This window comes from Macaca nemestrina, chromosome 16, assembly GCF_043159975.1.
Source record: "Macaca nemestrina isolate mMacNem1 chromosome 16, mMacNem.hap1, whole genome shotgun sequence".
Classification (NCBI taxonomy): Eukaryota; Metazoa; Chordata; class Mammalia; order Primates; family Cercopithecidae; genus Macaca; species Macaca nemestrina.
In genome coordinates, this window is record NC_092140.1 from 68,464,639 (window position 1) to 68,471,058 (window position 6,420).

The 6,420-nt window shown below is 33.1% G+C and overlaps 1 long non-coding RNA gene across 1 annotated transcript; it reads left to right on the forward strand.

The window, feature by feature from the left end:
- The first annotated feature begins 202 nt into the window (after positions 1–202).
- Positions 203–5,713, forward strand: LOC105485586 (uncharacterized). Its single transcript, XR_989689.2, has 3 exons — positions 203–281; positions 1,141–1,208; positions 5,588–5,713. It is a non-coding gene; the product is annotated as an uncharacterized lncRNA (long non-coding RNA).
- The last annotated feature ends 707 nt before the right edge of the window (positions 5,714–6,420 follow it).

Here is a 6,420-nt window from a genome sequence, read left to right on the forward strand (position 1 = left end):
CTTTTATTGACTCATCATATTTTAATAAAACTGAATTAAAATGCAGAAATGTGTAATGACTAATAATGTCTTACCAATCCTCACATGCCATTGTATTTTAGAAATTAGATTCTATATAATCAGCCTGATTCTTCCCATCACCTATCTTAATGAATCTCATCCAAAGCTGTGCATTTCAGAAAAGATGAGAATTTTCATACAGACAAAACATGCTCTAAATAAGAACTGAGAACACTGCCTGTTTGGAAGAAAGAAGACTAGTGCTTAAAAATCTTTCTCTTGTATGTATGACTTTGAGCCACTTAAAATTTCCAAGTCTAAATTTCTTCCTTTGAAAATGGGAATGATGTTTATCTTTGAGTGCTCTCAATAATAATAAATTATATATGTAAAGTACTTTAGATGATTCTTAAAGTAGACATTCAGAAATAAATAATATTTATTGTATAATCCTAGAATATATTAGAATAAATTTTATTCTAATAATATAATGGCACTATTACTATAAAATAGACTATATTTTAAGTTCAAGTTGCATGAATTCAATGAACATTGAGTTATGTTTTGTACCAGCTGCTAAGCTCTTGGGATTGAATAAGAATAAAAAAAAAAATCTTTGTTCTTATATCTCTGCTCTCATAAAGTTTATAATCAGGCAGGAATGAGGAATACAGAAAGTATATAAATGTATGGTAGCTAAATGAATTTGCAATGACAACATATAAAAACACATAGTTTGCCAGATAATAAGGTTTATTTTTTAAAAATCAGGAAATGGGAATATGGAGTGGTTGATGAGAGCAGTGGATTAAATTTTAAAAGTTATGTAAGATAAAATCTCACTGATAAAGAGATTAGAGTTTTCTAATGCTGGAGTATATTCATTTGTTCATTCATATTTTCTTATTTTTAATTTTAATTTTGTTTAAACTTTAGAGTAGTTGAAAGAATAGTACAATGAGTATTCTCACAATGTTCACCTAAAATTCATAATTTTTAACATTTTGTCACATTTGCTTATCATTTTCTCTGAATATGTATATATATATGAATAAGTATGACTTGTTTGTTGGCAGAACTATATATATCCATATATACTTTGAAAAAAATATATATATATGCTTTTCTTTTCTTTTCTAGATGAACTATTAGAAAATACGCAGCAGAGAGTAATAGTCTTTAATCCTAAATCTTCAAGTCCCTACCCGGTAAGTACAAGAATATACTCCTATATATAAATAATTATGCTCCTTAAATTTTAAATAACATTTCCTTATATTCAGCCAATATTCAATGTAACCTAGTGTCACAACATTATTATTGACAGCTGTGTTTTGTTTGTTGTTTGGTATAGGATATCATGAGATGTTCATTATCACCTGCTACATTAAAACAAAGCAATACAGTTGCTTGAAACACCAATGGTTGATTATCTCTTATGACTCTATTGGTCTCGAGTTTGGGCAGGCCTCAGCTGGTTGGTCCATTTGCTACATGTGATATAGCCTGGGATTACTCATAGCTGCAGTCAACTCAGAGATGGACCAAGGCTGGAATATCCATGTGGTCACTAGTTATTCAGAAGTCCAGCCCGGACTTTCTTATATGATGGCAGATGGGATCCAAGAGCAGAGACAGAGATTCCCAGTCTCTTAAAGTCTTGGCTGAGAATGGATATTGCTTCACTTCTGCTTCAGTTTATGATTCAAAGCAATTCAGAAATCCAACCTAGGTTGAAAGAAAAAGGGAATTTGTTCTGCCTCTTGTTGGAAGGAGGTACAAAGAATTTGTGGTCATTTAAAGTCTATTATATCAAGGATCCCACATTGCGTTAAGATTAAAGATATATCTCTTTGTCCCATTTTGATCTAGAACAGCAACACTTCTTTTAAAATTTTAGCTCCTTTTAAAATTGTATTTTTCATGACAATAACATTTTGAGGTCTATCTGTTAACAGGAATCTTATAAAATACCCCAGTAATCTGGATTTGTCTAATTATTTCATCATTATTATATTAAACATTTTAGTTAAGATGTTATATAAGTAATATTGTAAACTTTTCATTACATTACATCAGAGGTCAATTTTTACAAGGCTCATTTTTCCCCATTCATTTCTTTTGTTTAAGGTAAGTTCCACCATAATTAACCCTTTAAAGCTACTGCTCCACATTGTAACTGGTAAGTGTTTGTGGGTATTTAAATCATGTGTATTTACAGTTTTCTATCACCCTTTCACTTAATGTATTTTGACATACATTGGTTATCCTTCCTTGAGTTGATCATTACATAAAAGTTACAAAATATTTTCTAATTGTATAATTTACTGTATATCATGATGTTCTTCTGTAAAGAGTAACATTTTTTCCTTCTTTTCAGTATTATTATGAATTCTTTCTATATAAATATTATAACTTATTAACAGTATTTGTTTATTTATTTTCAAATAGCATGATTTCATACCATATAATTCATATCATACAACTTCATACCATACGATTCAGCCATTTTAAGTTTGAAGATTTTTGTAAACTTACAGAGTTGGATAATCATCATCAAAATCCACTTCTAAAATATTTCCATAATACCAAAACATTATTTTGTGGCCACTTACAGTCAATCTCACTACAACTTCCAGTCACAAGCAACCACCTATCTGCCTTTTGTCTGCATAGGTTTTTTTTTTTTTCTGTTTCATGTAAATGATATTATACAATATTTACATTCTTATTTCTGGCTTCTTTCAGTTAGCATAATGTTTTCAAGGTTTATCCATGCCTTTAAATGTTTTCCTAGTTTGTTCCACTTAAGTGGTGAATATTTCATTGCATGAATATACTATATTGTGCTTATTTATACACCAGTTTATGTTTAGGTTGTTTCAGTTTTTTAGCATTTGTGAATATATTACCTTGAACATTCAGTAGAAGTCTTTTTGTGGACATTCATTTTTATTTCTCTTGGGTAAATACCTTGAATGCAACAGGTGGGTTAATATGGTAATTATATGTTTCACTTCTTAAGAAACTGTTAGATTTTACACTCCTATCAGCAATGCATGATGGTTTTATTACTATTTCTGATGATAAATTGTCCCACATTTGGACAATTGAAATTATAAGAAAATTAGGACAAAGACGTAAAGGTCTAAGGAAGTGAGCCCTACGTATATTTGGGGAAAAGCATTTCCTGCAGAGGAAAAGCAAAGTGCAAATTCTAAGGCAGAGCACAGCAGCACAGCTAGAAACAGTGAGCTGGGGAGAAATTACAAAGAAGTGAGGTCAGAGAGGTAACAGAACCATATTTTTCAGGACCTTGTAGTCCATTGTAAGTACTTTTGCTTTGACACTGAGTGTGATAGGGGAATAATAGAAGGTTTAGAGAAAAGGATTCACATGATCAAACTTACATCTTAACAACATCACTTAGGTCCTAGTTTTAAATTATATGAGCATGACGAGGAAGGAAGCAAGGATATTCGAGAACTAGTATTGCATAGTTAGTGTGATGGTGGAGGGTGGGTTGTGACCAAAAAAAATGCAAAGAATGAGATCTAAGAGTGATTAATGCATTCATTGAAAAACTGGGACCTTTTGTGTGTGTGTGTGTGATGAATGAAACTGTTGTGATGAGCCTGATGGTCTATCCTGCTGCAGGTTCTGGGAGATGAACTATGGAATCCAAATCCTTACACATTAAAATCTAGTGGAGGTTACTACCTGCTCCAGTAAATGTTAATGAGACTATCCTATGTCTATGTCCTGCAATTCCAGGACACCAGCAGCAAATCCAGGAATCTCCTAGCTGGTTGAAACAAATTTGGTTGATGGTATTTGTGAAGCTCGGGCAAGGAGGACTCCTGGGATGCTTCAGCTTCCCTCCTATAAGATGACTGCCAGGTCCTTGCACAGTTTCAGCCTCTCATATTCCTTAAAAGAAAACAAAACCGTTCAGCCAGACTCCTCTTTCAGCATAGTCACTGTAAGAAAGAGGAGTCGATTACTATCTTACTATATTCTAATAAAGTTTTGTGGTGACTGTTACATTGTCATTAACTGTGTTTTGCAGAGCAAACAAGATTCTCTGATAGGTCAGAGAAAGAGAAGAGTAAGAGATGACCCTAAGGTTTTTGTTCTGAACAACTGGAAGAGGGGACAAAATGAAGAAAGGAAGAATGAGTTGATAGAAAAATATAGCATTAGTTTTAGTTTAGCATTAGATTGGAATAGATTACTATTAACATTTTTCTTAGATGTATGAAGTTTGAGGAAAAAATTGAATTTATTCTATATGAGAAATGCAATCATTCAATCTAAGGCAGTTGGTTAATGTTTTTACATGGATTTTTCAGGATTTCAGAGTCAGTCAATAACTTTGAACTCTTGTTTGGGGTTTCCTATAAAATCCTCTCTACCCCACCAATGATCTCCAGTGTGGTATCCCATATAGGCTAGCTTTTTCCAGAGTTCAAACTTTTTTTTTTGCCATTACTTCCATTAGGAATATATAGGTCTCTCTCCTGGGTCCTTCCTTCTGCTAACTAACCAATAAAATAATCCACTCACTCATTCCTTTGCTGAAGAACATTTATTGTAAGTGTACAATGTCTTGTGTTGCATAAAATGATAAATGAAGGACAAAGGGTCAGTTTGTTCATAGTATGGGGGATGGGGTGATGTGGGGAAGAGGAGCCTTATGATACATAAGTAAAACAAAAATGTTCAATGTTTGAAAAAATGTAAAGCATATTCGTTGTAGAGATAATTCAGTGTATTATGAAGAATACTAAGGAATACACCAGTAAGAAGGTAGTATTTAGGCTCATACTTGAAAAATAAAAAGAAAAAAAAAATTCAGCAGCAGAGTGTTTTGAGCAAAGGAATTGAACATTGCTAAGGTTTAATAATGGAAAAGCTTTGTGCACTTCCAGGAATTAAAAGGTGGCTTGCTATCTGGAATACAGGGAGGTAGCAGGTGAAATGGGATGGGAAGGTAAGCAGGGCCCAGATTTCTACAGAGCTTGTAAGCTGTAATTTGTAAAGGGGTTTACATGCTATTTTACATTTAAAGGAAAGCTATTAAAATGTTTCTTAAAGGGAAAGGAGGAGTAGAATCTGGAAGTGGATTAAACTTTCCTCATAAATACTTTTTGATATCTTTATTGAAATGCAAAGAGAGTTATTGATAGAAAGTAAGAAATTATAGAGAAAAGTTGGGACTCTCAGTTGTCCAAGTAAAAGATGAAGCACCTGAGACTGTTAAGAAGGTAGGGGAAATAGAGAGAAGTACTTGAAACTAAGATAAATTTTGGATACAGAAAATTTTTATATAAAAGAATTCATTGAAAGATCAGCCACTGGGGAAGAGGGAGGTTGTTGATAGAGTAGAATCGAGTATGGTTTGTGAATTCTGGGTCATTTGGAAATGCTCAAAAGGAATGGATTGATGGGTGTGTGTGTGTACATGCTTGTGCATGTGTGTGCGTTTTATCTGTGGAGCATTCAAGGGACAATGTCTATTGAAAAGTAAATGAACAAATCTAGAGGTCAAATACATGGCCTATAGTTTTTTTTACTTTTATTTTAGAGTCGTCTGTATGCAGAAGAGGTATAAAGTCATGCAAACCAATAAGATTGCAAAAAGAAAGAAGAAAAAGGCGGGCTCTGAGTTTGAAGAGTTGAATGAGCCTACAGAGATAAAGAAGTTGTTGCTGGAGAGGTAAGACGAAAATGAAGAGTGAGGGTTTCAGGGAAAACAAGGAGGTTGTTTCATAAAAGAAATATCAACTGTGTTAATATTTCTAGGAAGTCAAACAGTATTTGAAACCAAGAAATCAGAAATATGAAATCATGGTTGGCAACAAGGAATTCATTACTGACATTTAATCTTGTAGAATACTAATGGAGAATAGTTTAATTTAACTTTATCTACTACTGGACACAGGACATAATATAAGGTATACAGTGTTAATTCTGAAGTATCATTTTTAGTTATTCTCCTAAGTTTTAGCTGCTCATATTAACTATAGAAAAAGGAACTGGACAATTTTGGTATTGAAATTTCCTTTTTCTTGAAACACCTGTCTGCTTGTCAGTATGTGTTGCAAGAGTATCTCAATCTATTCTCTGACAGGTAGTAAAACGAACCTTATTGAATATGCTAGTTCAGGGATAAAGTATCCAGCAAACCTTTGACATATTTCTCATGATTATGTATCCAGTGTATAAGTTGCTTATTGCTGCTGTAATAATATACCACAGATTCAGCGCCTTAAAATCACAAGCATTTGTAATTTTCCAGTTCCGAAAATCAGAATTCTAAAATGTGTTGCAAGTGTTTCATTCCTTCTGAAGGCTCTAAGGGAGAATGTGTTTGTCTTTTCCAGCATCTGGGGGCTGTCTATGTCCCTTGTCTGGTGC